Here is a 17,509-nt window from a genome sequence, read left to right on the forward strand (position 1 = left end):
GCATTTCACTGTTGAGTATAATGTTAGGTGTAGGTTTGTGGTATATGGCCTTTATTATGTTGTAGTATGTTCCCTCTATGCCCATTTTCTGGAGAGTTTTTAGCATAAATTGTTGAATTTTGTCAAAAGCTTTTTCTGCATCTATTGAGATGAACATATGGTTTTTATTTTTCAATTTGTTGATGTGGTATATCACACTGATTGATTTGTGGATATTGAAAACTTCTTACATCCCTGGGATAATGGTGATAATTATCCCTGGGATAATTGATCATACTGTATGATCCTTTTAATGCATTGTTAATTTGGTTTGCTAGTATTTTGTTGAGGATTTTTGTGTGTTCATCAGTGATAACTGGCCTGTAATTTTCTTTTTTTGTGGTATCTATGTCTGATTTTGGTATCAGGGTGATGGTGACCTCATAGAATGAGTTTGGGAGTGTTCCTTCCTCTGCAATTTTTTGGAATAGTTTCAGAAATGTTATAGGTGTTAACCCTTCTCTAATGTTTGATAGAATTTGCCTGTGAAGCCATCTGGTCCTGAACTTTGGTTTGCTGGGAATTTTTAAATCACAGTTTCAGTTTCAGTGCTTCTGATTGGTCTGTTTATTTTTTCTGTTTCTTCCTGGTTCAGTCTTGGGAGATTGTACCTTCCTAAGAATTTGTCCATTTCTTCTAGGTTGTCCATTTTATAGGCATAGAAACACATATTTCTATGGTGTAAGTTGTAACAGCCTTTTTTCATTTCTAATTTATTGACTTGAGCCCTCTTTTGTTCTTGATGAGTCTGGCTAGAGCTTTCCCAATTTTATTTATATTTTCAAAGAACCAGCTTTTAGTTTCACTGATCTTTTCTATTGTTTTCTTCATCTCTATTTCATTTATTTCTGCTCTGAACCTTATGATTACTTTCCTTCTACTAACTTTGGGTTTTGTTTGTTCTTCTTTCTCTAGTTGCTTTACGGGTAAGGCTAGGTTGTTTGAGATTTTTCTTGTTTCCTGAGGTAATACTGTATTGCTATAAACTTCCATCTTGGAACTGCTTTTGCTGCGTCCCATAGGTTTTGGATCATTGTGCTTTCATTTTTTTTTCATTTCTCTCTAGGTATTTTTTGATTTCCTCTTTGATTTCTTCAGTGATCCATTGGTTGTTTAGTAGCATATTGTTTAGCCTCCACATGGTTGTGTTTTTTACAGTATTTTTTCCTGTAATTGATTTCTAATCCTGTGGTGTTGTGGTCAGAAAAGATGCTTGATATGATTTGATTTTCTTAAATTTACCAAGGCTCACTTTGTGGCCCAGCATGTGATCAATCCTGGAGAATGTTGCATATGCACTTGAGAAAGCTGTGTATTCTGCTGCTTTTGGATGGAATGCTCTATAAATACAAATTATATCCATCTGGTCTATTTTGTCATTTAAGGCCTGTGTTTTCTTCTTGATTTTCTGTATGGAGAAAGTGGGATGTTAAAGTTCCCCACTATTATTATGTTCCTGTCAATTTCTCCTTTTATGGCTGTTAGTAGTTGCCTTATATATTGAGGTGCATATATATTTACAATTGTTATATCTTCTTCTTGGATTGATTCCCTTGATCATTATGTAGTATCCTTCTTTGTCTCTTATAACAGTCTTTAAAGTTTATTTTGTCTGATATGAGTATTGCTATTCCAGCTTTTTTCCATTTGTGTGGAATATCTTTTTCTATCCCCTCACTTTCAGTCTCTATGTGTCCCTAGATCTGAAGTGGGTCTCTTGTAGGCAGCATATATACAGGTCTTGTTTTTGTATCCAATCAGCCAGTCTGTGTCTTTTGGTTGGAGCATTTTATCCATTTACATTTAAGGTAATTATCAATATGTATGTTCTTATTGCCATTTTGTTAATTGTTTTGGATTTGTTTTTGTAGGTCTTTTTTATTCCCATCTTCTTTTGTTCTCTTGTGATTTTATGACTATCTTTGGTGTTGTATTTTGATTCTTTTTCCTTTTTTGTGTATCTGTTGTAGATTTTCGGTTTGCAGTTACCATGAGGTTTTGATATAGCAGCCTGTATACAGACAAGATTATTTTAAGTTGCTGGTCTTTTCAATTCATATCCAATATCCTGCATTTGTTCTCTCCTCACAGTTGCTGGTTTTGATATCATATTTGTATGTGGATGATTTCCTACCTTTACTGTATGTTTGCCTTTACTGATGAGCTTTTCCATTTGTAATTTTATTGTTTCTAGTTGTGGCCTTTTCTTTTCTGCCTAGAGAAGTTCCTTTACCATTTGTTGCAAAGCTCATCTTGTGGTGCTGAATCCTCTTAGCTTTCACTTGCCTGTAAAGCTTTTGATTTTTCTGTCAGATATGAATGAGAGCCTTCCTGGATAGAGTATTCTTGGTTCTTCCCTTTCATCACTTTAAATATATCATGCTATTCCCTTCTGGCCTGTAGAGTTTCTGCCTAGGAATCAGCTGACCACCTTATGGGAGTTCCCTTGTATGTTATTTGTTGCTTTTCCCTTGTTGCTTTTAATATTTTTTTCTTTGTCTTTAATTTTTGTCAGTTTGATTATTATGTGTCTCAGCATGTTCCTCCTTGGGGTTATTCTGTCTGGGACTTTCTGTACTTCCTGGACTTGGGTGACTGTTTCCTTTCCCATGTTAGGGAAGTTTTCAGCTATTCTCTCTTCAAATCTTTTCTCAGGTCCTTTCTTGCTCTCTGCTTCTGGGACCCTTATAATGCAAATGTTGGTGCATTTAATGTTGTCCCAGAGGTCTCTTAAACTGTCCCCCATTCTTTTCATTCTTATTTCTGTATTCTATTCTGTGGCAGTGATTTTTACCATTCTGTCTTCTAGCTCACTTACCCATTCTTCTGCCTCATTTATGCTGCTCCTGATTGCTTCTGGTGTATTTTTCATTTCAGTTATTGTATTGTGCATCTCTCTTTGTATGTTTTTTATTTTTTCTAGGTCTTTGGTAAACATTTCTTGTATCTTCTCAATCTGTGCCTTGTCTTTCTGAGATCTTGGATCATCTTTACTGTCATTACTCTGAATTTTGTTTTGCGTAGATTGCCTCTCTCCACTTCACTTAGTTGTTCTTTGAGGTTTTATCTTGTTCCTTCATCTGGATTATATTTTTTTGCCATCTCATTTTGTCTAACTTTCTGTGATTACAGTTTCCATTTCATAGGGTGCAATGGTGTGGTTCCTCATGCTTCTGATGTCTACCCCTTGGTGGGTGAAGCTGGTCTAGAGACTTGTGCAGGCCTCCTGGTGGGAGGGACTGGTGCCTGCCCACTGGTGGGTGGAGCTGGGTCTTGTCCCTCTGGTGGGCAGGGCCTTGTCAGCAGGTGTGTTTAGAGGCAGGTTGTGGGCTAAGGACGATTTTAGGAAGCCTGTCTGCTGATAGGTGGGCTGTGTTCCTGCCCTGTTGATTGTTTGGCCTGAGGCATCCCAGCACTGGAGCCTATAAGCTGTTAGGTGGGTCCAGGTCTTGGTGCTAATGTCCCAAGCAAGATGTCAGCCTTCAGATGAGTATTTCCAGATATGTTCGCTACCAGCTTTTATGTTCAAAGAGAGAACCACAGCCACCCCCCACCTTCCCAGTTGACCCTCCAAGACCAGTAGTTAGGTCTGGTCCAGGCTCCTATGAAGTCACTGCTTTTTCCCTGGGACCTGCTGCACATGAGGCCTTGTGTGCACCCTCCAAGAGTGGTGTTTCTACTTTCCCCAGTCCTTGGAGTTCTTGCGATCAAGCCCCACTGGCCTTCAAAGCCACAGGCTCTGTGGGCTCCTCCTCCTGATATCAGACCCCCAGGCTGGGGATTCTGACGTGGGGCTCAGAACTCTCACTCCTGTGAGGAACCTCTGCAATATAATTATTCTTCAGTTTGTGGGTCATATAATTATTCTTCAGTTTGTGGGTCATCCACCTGGCACGTATGGGATTTTATTTTATCACAGATGCACCCCTCCTATCATCTTGTTGTGGGTGCTTTTTTGTCTTTGGATGTAGAATATCTTTTTTGGTAGGTTCCAGTCTTTTTTGTTGATGGTTGTTCAGCAGATAGTTGTGATTTTGGTGTTCTCGTGAGAGGAGTTGAGCTCAAGTCCTTCTACTTCCCCATCTTGTCTCCAACCCGCGTCCCTTTCCCTCTTAAATAAAATCTTCACATATGTAGCAATCCCTAAGTAAAATCAGAAGCTCATTGTAAAATTTATAGCATATAACTTAGGTAATTATATAATTATGCATGTATATGCTTTATATAATTTCATAATGTGTAATTTTCTTCAACTTGGTTTTTTGCACTCAACAGTGTTTCTACGATTCATCTATTGTGTTCCAATAGGTATAGTTCACTCATTTTCAGAGCTATATAACATTCTATTATAAGTGAGTATGCCATAATCAATGTATACAGTTTCTTTTTGGTCAATGCTTCTGTTACCTGATTTTTTTATTGTTTTAATTATTATTGTCATTTATACAATTCTTAATCTTATCTTCTGGGACTCATGTGCAATTCTCTAGGTTTTTGTTTCTGGGAGTAAAATTCCTCAGTTATAGGTACGTTCATGTTTAGATTTACAAAAGATTGTTTTTCAAATTAGATGTTTCAATTATGTGTCCCCTAAAGCTGTTTATATTTTTTTTATCACTCTGCTTTCTTGCCAGCAATTGATATCAGAATTCAATTTTTTTAATAGAAATAAAATGTATTTCATTGTGACACTAATTTGCACTTCTCTGATTACTAATGAGGCTGAATCATTAGTATTTTCTCTCATTTGAAATGCCTGTTTGGTCATTTATGAGGTTGTTGGTTTGTGTGTGTGTGTGTGTTTTGTTTTGCTTATGGGAGAAGGGTAGTTCTTTTTCATGTTGCTTCATAAGCATAACTATACTTAACGTATACTGATCCTTTGTTGAATCTATATGCTGCAAATAATTTGTGGTTTGGACTCTATTTTCTTTATGGTGGCTTTTGATAAACAAGTTTTTCTATTAATATTCTACTAATATAATTGAGTTTAGCAATATTTTTTCATTTAAGGTTGACATTTACCCTATTCTGTGATCATAAAAATTATCTTCTAAATTTTCTTCTGAAAGTTTAAATAATTCCAAAAGGAAACTTTTCAGTCAATCCTGTAATTTATATATATATATGTACTATATAAACAAAAAATTAATTTTATTTTTTAACATAGCTCCTTTCTCCAGTGATATCACCTTTGCCATCACCAAGTACTATTAAGCTGTTTTGGGGCTTTCTAATCTATTGAATATTCTATACCAATGGCCAGTTGGTCTCTCCCTGAATAAATATCACATTTTATTCATTGGCATAGCTTTATAATAAAGCTTGGTATCTGGCAGCACAATTTTTCCCACCTTATTCTTCTTCAGTTATGCTTTACCTGTTATTGGGACTTTGCTTTTTCAAGTAAGTTTTAGAATTAACTCATTTCCTCAAAATTCCTGTTAAATTTTGATTAAATATGTAGTGAAATTTAAGAACTTTTTTTATTATATTGAGTTATCCCCTCCTCCCATCTATGAACATGGTATATTTCTTTTTATATTTCTGTGCTCTAAAAAATAGCTTTCAATAAAATTAAGTCTTTGTTCCTTAGCTTTTTGCAAATCATCTTTTAAAATATCTGTTTCATTGTATTTTTTATATTATTAATAATATATATTTTAAGTTATGCTCTAAATTTGTAGCTGGTGTATATTAACACGTTAATTTTTAAATATTATATTCAGGTACTTTGATAAGCATTCTAATATTTTGTTGGTATATTCTTTGGGTTTCCATGTAGACAATCATATCATTTGTTAATAGTGACATTTTAGTTTTTTTCCATATTTGTTGTAACTCTTGTCTTACAAACTATATAGGACCTCCAGTACATATGGCTACTAAGCACCAGAAATGTAGGTAGTATGAGTGAGCAACTGAATTTTTAACTTAATTTTATTAAGTTTAAATAGTAATTTGTGGCTAATAGATACTGTGTTGGACTGTGTAGTCTATCAGTAGTATTTTTATTGTCTTTTTTAAACAAAAAGTTGTTCATCATTTAACAAAGAAGTTATCTGTTTATTATTTTTACATTTTTTAGATTAATTTACATGTTTAACAATTTCTTTGATCAACATTTCTTCTTCCATTTCATAACTTATATCTATAATCTTTCTTTCCTTATTTAAGTACATCTTTTAGAATGTACATTAGTAAATGTTTGTTGGTGGTAGACTCAGTTTTTCTTTTTGTAAATGTCTTTATTAAAATAATGACCTTGAAAAAGAATTTTTGTAACACAATTAGTTCATAATTATGTCTCCCAATATTTTGAAGATATTGCTCTAAGGACTTTTGACTTCCATTGAAGCTGTTCAGAAGTATACTGTTTGTTAGACTAAATTTTCTTTATTATAGTTCTGTTTTTTTCCTCTGGGGGACTTTCAGATACTTCCTTTATTGTGGGTGTTCTGAAGTTTTACATATAGATTTTCCTGTGATTATTATGGTTCTGTCTATCATAATTCTCATAAGGCTCTCATGTTCATAAGACTCAGCAATTCTCAGCCCGATTTTCAATTATTCCACTATTGCCTCTCTGTATTATTTTCTCAAGGACTACAATTAAATGGAGTTTGACCTTCTTGTGTTTATTCTGTCTTCAGTGATTCTTAACCTTTCTTTTATATTTTCATACCCTCATCTCTCAACTGCAAATTCTTTAGTTCTTGCTTCTACTTCATTGTCTCTTTAGCTGTGTCTAACATGTGATTTAATATAGCAGTTGAGCTTTTAATTTCAATAAATATTTTTTATTTAGAAAGCTTCTATTTGATTCTTAATAACTTGTTTCTTACTAATTTTTACTGTGTTTCTTAAATTTTTTAGACTTTTATAACATTTTATATTTTCTATCAGCCAATTTTAATATCTCCAGGTTTTGACAGTTTTATTCTTTGTTGTTTCTCATGACTCACTCATGCAGCCTATTCTATTTATTGTTAAGTGATTCTTTTAAAAAACTGTAAGTTTTATTTTAATTACACAACTTTTGAGAATTCTGAAGGGCTAATGTAGGGTGGCTTTCTTCCACAGAAGATTTGCATTTGCTTCACTGAGCCAAAGGTATGTATACCTACAACCACTTTAGTTCCTATGGAGTATCCTGCCTTAATATTCAGCATCCCTACCTTGCAGAGAATGGCTTAGATGTCTCCTGAGCCCAAGACTGCTGTTAGAATTGGGGAAGCTTGAGTTTTGTATTTGTTTCCTGGCACTATTCAGGGTTTAGCTCCCTGTTCTTTTCTTCCCCCACATATCTTTTCTCTTCCTTATCTTAACCTTTGGAGATTTTCTATGTTTGTTTGCTTTTGTGCTCAACTCTAATTTAAAAAACAAGTATGTTGTAATTATGCAGGATCAACTTGCATTGCCATAGGAGGACCATTTGGAACATCTATCCTATCCTTCTGCTAACATCAAAAGTCAGTGCATGGCCTTTATTTGATAGCAAATAGGCTTCTTCTAGAGCCCTACAGCATTTCTGGATTAGACAGTGCTTATTATAGAGCTCCTAGCAGTGGGATTAAATTGATTCACTTTATTTTCCCTGTATTCCAGACTTTTTTGAGCTTCATAAAAATCCAATTATGTTATCAAATCATTAAATTGATTGTTTTACTAAAATATGAACAAAATACTAAATTATATATGAAAAGCAGACATAGGTTTCACACTTACGGTCTTCCTTGGGAAAACAGTTTCCAAGAAGGTTGTAGATATACTTTTAAAATATTTTTCAATGTTATCCTTCTGGCCCATATTGTCTAAGATTACAGAGAAAGACAACACATGGAAAGAGTACTAAATTTGGGGTCAGAGTAATCTCACTGTAATCTCAGGTTAGACACTATGCATATGATTTTCAATGATGTAATTAACTTCTATGTACCTGTATTTCCTCATTTGTAAAATGGAGATAATTTCTATTTTACACAGTTATTATAAGAATTAAGGCCAACAAAATAGTACATGTGGAATTACATATGACAATTTCCAGTGAGGAGAGCAGAATATGCCACCCCCAAATATTTCTCTTTGACATAAAAATTATCTTGACCTGGTTATTTTTAAGACACAGGAAAAGCTCTGAAAATTGAGAAGTTGTCCGTTTTATAAGCAACATGCACATTTATAAGGGAAATGTCCATTTATAAGTGTGTCTCCCTTTCTATACCAGGCAGAGAAGGATCACTAAAATCTCTAGACACTCTTATTCAATGGAAAAGGCAACTATACCCCTGTTTATTTCGCTTTGCTTGATACCCTTCCATAACTGGCTTATTCCTTCCTTTCCCAACATCTTCCTTTGTCTTGAGCTGGTATGTAAAGGTGTGGTTTGGACCATTTTGGGGAGTTACTCAGTTTTCCATGTTATTAGACTTCTGTTTTTCTCCTGTTAATCTGTCTTTTAGTACAGGGGGTCTCAACCAAGAACCTAGAAGTGTAGAGGGAAAATTATTTTTCCTCCCCACCAGTTTGGTGACCCATGATGGGACCTGCTGAGACACCATACTCACTCCAGAGCCTGCAGATGGGATCCTGGAAGACTGGTAGAAGCTGGCAAAAAGTAAAAATTCTTACCAAAGTCAGCTCTCCCAAATCTCTCTCTCTATGCCCAGTTTAAAGGAGAAGGTAAAAATTTCTTGTCCCTTCCTTTCTAAATTTAAATTAGCAGGAAAAAATATTTGTGTGAACTAGTTTCTTGCATATAGCAACTGGTAAAGATTTTTGTTATTGCTCTTGTTTTCTCTTTCCTCCCAGAAATGGTCATTGTTTTGTCTCTGTCTTTTGTGTCCTTTGTTATAAGGAGGAGAACCATGGGCAAGATGAAATTTTCCTTTTGTCTTATTTAACGTTTTGAGAGCTTGGCTTTGTGGCAAATGAGGATATTCTCTCTGCCAGCTAAAACAGTCTGAGGGTCCAGGACATGAACTGACAAGCCGCATTCTCTTTGTCCACTAGAGCTGGCTCACAGGGGATTTGTCTTAAGGGGTCCTGGTCCATAAAGGGCCTTTGTCATCTCAGCCTTTATTGTCTCATTAGTGCTGAAAAGTCCCATTCCAATTGTACATGCCCAGTGTCACAGATTAGCAGGACTATAAGTAGAGGCATTTCATGTTCTGGGAGACCAGAGACGCCGTTTTCCCTCCCGCCTTTCTTAGCACCTGAGACAGTGAAGGTCTCTTTGCTTTCTTAGGCCAACTCTGGGAGTGAACATTTTGGATTATGGGGGCTTTATCTTCTGCACTATCTTTTGCAATGCCTTTTGTGTCCATAGTTAAGTCAATTAAAGGCTTATTGGTTTGAGTCACTACTGAGATAAATATATTGAGGATTCTACTTGTCAATGGCCAGATGAGGGATCTTTTGAACTGGAAAAACTTCTATATTTGAAAAAAGTTGTTTTGAAAAAAGTTGTAAACAACTGTCTTATTGATACCTATGGAAAGATAACATTGAAAAGAAGACACAAAAGAGTATGGCATCTAGCCTTAGGGGTTTCCTTAACAAGACAAAATTATATAAACCCCCCTTTTTCTTACTTCCAGTTTCAAAAGATCCTACCAAATTTATAGAAGAGTTGAAAAGATCAGTGGACATTCACATTTCTACTTACAGAGGACCTTGATTGGCTGCTAAGGGGTGTTCTTTCATTATATTACTGTAGTTAACAGAAAAGCCAGATGGCCCCCTGGGGAAAACACCTCTTACAGAGGTAACAGATGAACAGAATTTCTCCCAGGCCCTCTTACACATGATCAGGAAATGGCTCAGCTGGAGGTTGATGTTAAGAAGCTGACAGAAGCAATAGCAGAGCTTTTCATCCTAAGGTGAACTGGTTGAGGTTGAATTGAACATGCAGAAAAAAAGGTAAGCATTTATACAGACTTTACAAAAGCATACCACATTAAACCCTGAAGTTCCAAAACATAGGATTCTTTTGATTTCCATCTTGGTTGGAAATCTTGTTGATATAAAAGAAGGAAATTGAAGATAATGTATTTGGATGGGCAGACCTTGATATAATTCAGCCCACAATCCAATTCCTTGAGGAATTAAAAACAACTGTCTTTGTCTTTAAAATCTTTACGAAACCAGAAATGTAGCTCTAGAAGCAATTCAAAGTCCACCTATCCTTACCAATCCCTAAATCTTCCCTATTGATCTCCAGATGCCTGCAGATATTGTAAAACATTAGGACACTGGAAACAGACTTGTCCTGCACTTGAGAAAAAGGAAACATTTTTAAATAGTAATTTCCCTAGACCTCTAATAGTATCCCAAAAACTTCGTCTTGGAGAAAACTTGTACACTTTCTCTGCGCCTACCTTGTCTTCTGTAGGAGCTGACAGCCATTTCTTTGAAATGCAAACTGTAGGTAAATCATTCTCATCTAGAGGAAAAAAAAAAAAAGCTATTTAGAGATTAGGCAGATAAGAAATCTTAAGTGTCTTCTCCACAAATATTAGTAAAAAAGCTTCAGCCATCTGAGCAGGTAAACTTATTCCATCTGCCAGAAACACAATTTGGATCCAATTGTTTTTTGTTTTTGTTTTAAAATAAATTTAGTGAGTTTTGTACCTGACTGATGGCTAAAATTTTAGAATAAAAGCTATACTATTTCTCTTTGTATCTCTCTATATGATCATGTGTGTCTACATATGTATGTTGTAGATGTGTTATTTTTCTATCTCTAGATGGTACTGTCAAAATTTGTAAAAATTCTATTGGGTTGGCTTGAAGGAAAACGCTGTATGGATTGGGTATTCCAAAACTCACAGAAATACAGAAACTAATGTTTTTCAAGTATATGTGATCTGGAATAATATTTGGTAAATGAAAGCTAGTTGAAGTGTGTTGGTTTAATTAAAACAGAAATGTCTTCAGTATTATTAGCATTAAATACAATGCAGAGGTGCAACTTTTATTCTACCTGGGTTTACTACTCAGCTAAGCTCATGTTATATCTGTTACAAAAATTGTCAGCAAGAGAAAATTATGAAACTTTCATAAAGAATCAAAATATGATTATTAATAACAAATGAAATAGTTGAAGGTAGACTAGAAGTTTATAAATAAACTTTTCAACAATGATGTTTTATAAGATATGTCTCCTTTAAAATCTTTTAAAGCTTCCAAAATCTTTTTAGTAACTTGAAACTTAAAATTTTGCTAAATTAAAGGATATAAATTCATTGAAATCTACATCATTTCTAAATAAGAAAATTTAACATTAGTACCTCTGTAATAAAAAAAGTAGATAAACCAAAAATGTTTGGGTCTATTAGTAAACATGTCTCATGCCACATTGAAAAACTGTACTATAAAAAAGGCATATACTTCTAGAAATTATGAACTGTATTCATAAATTTACCAATCTAAAGAACACTGTTGTAACAAGTCATTCACAATTGCTTACTTCTGAGTTTTCACTAGAAATTCAGGTTTCTGCAGGTTAAGAGTTCTAATGTAATTAAAACTACTCTCAATAGTAAGAGAAACTATTCCATCTTTGTATGCAAGGAAAGTAGGGTATGTTATTGGGTAACAAAGTATGAGATATGGAGATGCATTTTTGTTAAGGGAAATGAAAGAATTTTGTCTTCAAGAACAACCAGCTACTTCAGAATGGAAAAGATGAGAATAAATAACAATCTAAATGGATATTAAAAGTTCTGAAGAGAGAATCTTGTGTTGTTAAGCTGGATAAAATTGAATTGTTATAAGGATTTTTAAAATAAGCTTTAATATCAATATTATACTTATGTAAAACTTAATTTTCTTTCATCTGCTAAAAGGACAAAGTTTTCTTACTAGTTGGGTAAACTGCAGGTGCAGGAACCTCAGGATATCTTTATTAATACCTAATTGCTTGCACCATATAGGTCTAACTTTGGGAGCCCACCTGCAAGACTGCCTCCTGAAATGAGACACAACTGTTTAACTGAACTGACCTATTTCAAGACTAATACTGGTTCAATGAGATAGATATGGAGAAGTCTTTCAACTCAACTTCTGTACTATGAAATTCCTTGAAGAAATTTCAACAGCTGGGCTGGAGGTGAACAGAATACGCCACCCTGAAATATGCCTCTTTGGCATATGGATTTTCTTGAGCCGGTTACTTTTAAGAAACAGCAGACACAGGAGAAGCTCTGAAAACCAGTAGAAGTTATGCTTTTGTAAGAGACATTCACATTAATAAGGTAAGCCCTCTTTTATAAGGGAAGTCTCTTCCTCTGTACCAGGAAGAATGACTAAATCTCTAGAAATTCTGATAAATGGAGAAGGTAACAACTTAAATTCACATGATAACCATACCCTTGTTTACTGTGCTTTGCCTGGTAACCACATAACTGGCTTCTTTGCCTTACTCCCAACATCTTCTTTTGTCTTTAACTGGAGATGGTATTTAAGGTGGTGACTTAGGCCATTTTGGGGAGTTACTCAGTGTTTCTGGGTATTTCCTAGGTATATCTTCCATGTATACTCAGATTTCCATGGGTCTCTCCCAGGTATACATGTTATTAAACTTCTATTAATCTGTCTTTCATTACAGGGGTGTCTCAGCCAAAGACCTAGAAGGGCAAAGGGAAAATTCTTTTCCCTCCCCTACACAAGCACATAGTGGGCACTTGGACAGTATTATTTTTTCTTTCCTTCTCATGGCATCTTTGAGCTAATATGGTTAAATGTATGATTTCAAAATATATATCTTGAATTCTCATTGATACTCATTCACTTCTAGAGAGATCTATCAGCCTTATCTCTGTATTTAAGTTGAGAGTTAATTTTTAAAAAATAGAGCAGAGTCTAACTCCTACCTATACAAATTAAGCTACTTTCAAGAAGTGGGAACTTAACTCTGATTGTACTTAAAAATATGAACAATGCTTATGTAACTTTAGTTAGGCAACATCTGGAGCTGATTTCCTAACTTTGATTAAGAGAACCAGCCTGATGAATCCCAGATGTTTAAACATGGCTGTGTTTCTTACACTCACTAGATTATGAGAGTGAATACATGGAAGGAAGGGAAACATTTATAAGAACTAGGTGTCAAAGTGGCCAAGAGGGGTTTTTGGGTGTTGGCTTCGTTGCCGGGGTGGGGGGGGGTCTTTCTAAATGAACATCCCCTTTAAAGTTTTATGCATGTTATTAAGACAAAGGCCCAATCTTTGATAACCTCAATAGTATGTCATAATAGCTTCACTCATATTTATTCCTGCAGAAATATATTTTTGAGCATCTAAAGTCCTGTGGTTAGAAAGATAAATAATAAACATTCCCTGCCTTTGAGTCACTCAGTTTAGTGAAGGAGTCAGGCATGTGAGCAGTAATTAGAATCAATTACAACTGCTATATTGAAGGACTGAGTTCAGAAAGTAAGCAGGTCTTCCAAGGAAGATAGGATGGTTTCAAAGAGAAGGAAGCACTGGGCTCAAGATTTCTATGCATTACCTCTATCAGCTGCATTTAGCTGTGCTAATATAATTCAGCTTCCATATATTTGTATGTTCCATTAGATCATGGGGCCATTTATGTGTCATAAAAATACATTAAAAACAGCGATTTCTGAAATTATACAACTATTTTGATAATCCAGTGTCACAGTGGTAAAATCATGATGATTAATCATGTTGACTTCCCATCATTTGGTAAAGCTTTTAGAAAAACAATAAATATTTTAATCTTTCTTTCCCACAAATTGTGCTTTTAAGTGAAAGAATGCCTTTGCCTTTTGCAATCTTTTGCTTACTCTAATGCATGCCCAGTGTTATGGACAGAAAAAGAAAATCAGAAATGTTCTGAGTTCAAAATTTCTTTAGAAGTTTTTTTGGGGAAAGGTGTAGTAGTTGTTTTGTGACATACTTTAGTTCTCATAAAACCTGCTCCATTTTTCCCCCCAAGGAAATATCAACTCTGGGTGAAAAGAAACAAAATGTGTACCCTAAGAAGAATAACCCAAATGCCCTATTGACAGCAATTTTGTAAAGAATTAAAATGCATTGTTACGCTTTCAGAGGTAGAGAGGGATTAAGTATAAAATATTAGCCTGATGACAGGAATAAAAAAGGCTACCTAATTCTTACACAAAGGTTTTCAGTAAAAATTAATGTCCCATCAGGCTCAAATGTACTTCAACTCCTTTCCTTACCCAGCTATGACTAGCAATTTCTTGCTTTTTTTCTGTATTCGGTGTCTCAGTACCTCTTTCTCTATCACCCATCAAACCTGCACTCCCCATTTACTCCTGTACATTCTTCCTCTGAATTAACAAATATTGTCCACTTTGACAAATATACCAGAGAACCTATATCAATAGACCTGGGCTGTTCCCTCTTCTTGGACAGTCTCCTGAGCTTTCAGCTCTTCACCCAGCAAATGCCTACTTATCTTTCACAACCTGGTTTTAAATATCAGTTCCCCAGAAAGGACTTCCCCAGTCGTTCTAGGCTTGCTAAGATCCATTCACCACCGCATATGCCCACATAACCATATCACATGATCTTCATCACATCTGTTTGCATGCTGAGTGTCTGTCTTTCTCACCTTATTGTACGTTCCAGGAGAGCAGGAACTTTTTGTATTTATATCCATCGTTGTATTTTCAGCTCATTGCATTCATGCAGTAGATACCTGCTGAAAAGAAAACATTCAAAATCTTTGAATGTAATATTTAATTTTTTTGCTTTAATATTGAAAAAGATTGAGCATTTAATGTGATGAAGTTATGTCACAAAGGAGCTCTTTGGTCCTCACCCCAATCTCAATTTGTTCTTACTTAAGCTACTCATTCAGTAAATGGTACCACTCAGCTGCTCAAGTGGTAAGTATTGGTCATTTTGATTATCCTCTTTCCAGTTCCTTCTAATTATCCCACCACTGAATTATGCAAGATATATCTCAAAACATATTTCAAATCAATTGACTTCTCTTCATCTGTCCTGCTACTACTATCACTGTAATATTTCATGCTCTAATAATATCTTGCCTGATCTATCTAAAAGGTATGTGTTACCTTAGAGGCTTCAACACACTGGTCCCTCTGTCTGGACCAACTTTCTCATAAATGATTACATCGTGACCTTCAGGTCTCAGCTGAAACCTCACTTTTTCAATGAAGATCTTCCCTCACCAATCTAACTGAGTGGGTTAATTTCTACCTTACTTGTTTTCTTCATGGTGCTCATCAGAATTTATAGTTATATAGTAAATTTTTTCTTGTTCAATGGCTACGTCAAGGGCTGGACTGTGTTATCCAGTATTTAGCCAGGTGTTGACTAGACAGCAAGATGCTTTTTTTTTTTTTTCTGAATGAATAGAAGTTACATACATGAATTTGGTAAAGCTCTAAATATATTTTTTCAGTTTCTTAGGCACAGAGACTGTGGCTTTTCATCACTCTTATTCTATATCTAGCATACTTCTTTATATATATATATCTATATATATATATGTTCATATTTTTATTAAATGTATATAAATAATGTTTTAGAGTCATCCAAAGAACTTGATGTCTTATTATATAAAGGTTGTCATCTATACTCTATGTCATCTATACTCTATATTAGAAAAAAAATTCAAGATGAATTGCATATCAAAGACAGTAAAACATCAATTACCAAAATCTAACTGTATAACTTTTGTTCAGTAAGTATTAACACCTGGTGTACAAGGTGCTATTGGCCTCTCTGAACAAGACAGAAACCATCTACTCAAGCGGTTTTATTATTGTAACTGGGGTGGCCCTTGCCTCAACATTTCAGGGTTGTTACTGTTGGGTTCCAATCCATCATGGGAAAATGGGTTTGAGAATGTTCTCCTTACCTATTAGGAGTAGCAGCAAATCCAAAATAACTCCCTTCCCGGAGGTCCTATGGGGTTAAACACTCAGAACCAGACTCCCAGTGCTGCCCTAATGAATGAGTAAGTGCCTTAGATCAGCAATCTAACGTGCAGACCCTAAGATCCCCAGGTATGCTAAGATCCATTCTCTCCTGAAGCTCCTGGGCTGGGTCACCAGGGACGTGTGAGCCCAGGGGCTAAGCAGGGTGCTCTGTTAAGGGCACTGGCAGGTGCACTGGGATGATGCCTCTTTAAAACCATTCTTATACTTCACAGGCCACAGGACAGGGTAAGGGAAGAAAAATAATTTTTCTTCCACCCTTCTAGGTTCCTGACTGAGACCCTGCCCCCATAATAAAAGACAGATTAACTGGAGAAAAACCAACAGAAGTTTAGTAACATTCTTGATGGAAAAATTAATAGTTAATCAAGAAAGAAATGGAAAATTTTATATGAGACAACCTGAGGATTATAACCTGGAAAACAGTATTTCAGAAAGCTCTGAGGACTGTTTTGCCCATTAGAGGTCAAAGCAGTTGTATACATTTTTGAGACAAAGGGTTATATTTCAAATGATGTATTGACACTTTACACAATCCAGATCTACATGTACAAAGAAGCACATAGTGGGTCATGTGTCATCCTGGCCCATTAAAAGATTAAGAAGGAAGGTTATCTCCTAAGGAGTTGTAACCCTTGATGTGATTAAGAAGCAAGGAATGTTATCTCCTAAGCAGGTCTGGTTAATGCAGATGCACATGAGGCCCAAATTGGCAAAGAAATAAGTTATATTTAAAATGTTTTCATCCTGCCATAAAATAGGAATTTTATTTCGTCAACATGTATACCTCCTGTATACACGGGAGATACCCAGAAAAACTGAGTAAAACTACCAGAACTGGCCAAAGCTGCCATCTTAAATACCATCTCCAGCAAAAGACAAAAGAAAGACATTTTGAAGGGGAGGCCAGTTATGGGAGGTTACCAGGAAAAGCTTGGTAACAAGAGTAAGGGTTGCTATGCAGATTTAAGTTGCTGCCTTCTCCACTGATAAGAATTTCTGGAGATTGAAAGTCCCCCTCCTCTTCCTGGGACAGAGAGGCAGACACCCTTACAAATGGAGATTGCCTTTATAAATGTAAATGTCCCTTACCAAAGCGCAATTTCTATTCTGTTTTCAGAGATGCCCCTGTGTCTGCTCTTCCTCAAATATAATGGGCTAAAAATAATCCTTATGCTCAAGAGGTATGTTTTGGAGTGGCATATTCTGTTGCTCTTCAGTAGCTTCAGAGGGTGGGTCACGATTGGGATGAGCATCTGCTAACTCCCCCAATCCTGGGGCTGCTCTTAGTTTAAACTAAACTAAGAAACATAAAAGGCTTTGTTCTGTTTTCTTTCCAAGGACAGTGGGGCCACCCAGTCACACCAATCTTCCTTATGTAAAGCAACTTTTAGTGTTTCCAAGTGCTTTTCTCTCCTGAGGGTAGGAATGATGACTCAGTGATTGCAGAGTGCACCCCACCTCAGCCACCCACCCAGGCTCTTTTAAAAGAGCTGGACCTCATTTTTT

The 17,509-nt window shown here is 35.6% G+C and overlaps 2 long non-coding RNA genes across 5 annotated transcripts in view; one reads left to right on the forward strand and one right to left on the reverse strand.

Annotated features, from left to right (window-relative positions):
- Window positions 1-17,509, forward strand: part of LOC141276926 (uncharacterized) — a 242,375-nt gene that overhangs the window by 222,850 nt on the left and 2,016 nt on the right. For 2 of the 4 annotated variants that reach the window (XR_012327307.1, XR_012327306.1), the window contains exons 7-10: window positions 7,123-7,152; window positions 8,565-8,721; window positions 9,758-9,960; window positions 11,976-12,296. This is a non-coding gene — a long non-coding RNA (uncharacterized lncRNA). The remainder of the gene's footprint in view (window positions 1-7,122; window positions 7,153-8,564; window positions 8,722-9,757; window positions 9,961-11,975; window positions 12,297-17,509) is intronic. The other 2 variants (XR_012327309.1, XR_012327308.1) reach the window with 2 other exon arrangements.
- The window catches only part of LOC141276928 (uncharacterized), a 199,844-nt gene that overhangs the window by 25,225 nt on the left and 157,110 nt on the right, over window positions 1-17,509 (reverse strand). Inside the window, exons 3-4 of the long non-coding RNA XR_012327311.1 lie at window positions 14,644-14,733; window positions 10,419-10,483 (exon numbers count right to left, since the gene is read on the reverse strand). This is a non-coding gene — a long non-coding RNA (uncharacterized lncRNA). The remainder of the gene's footprint in view (window positions 1-10,418; window positions 10,484-14,643; window positions 14,734-17,509) is intronic.

Source organism: Tursiops truncatus, chromosome 17, assembly GCF_011762595.2.
Source record: "Tursiops truncatus isolate mTurTru1 chromosome 17, mTurTru1.mat.Y, whole genome shotgun sequence".
NCBI lineage: Eukaryota > Metazoa > Chordata > Mammalia > Artiodactyla > Delphinidae > Tursiops > Tursiops truncatus.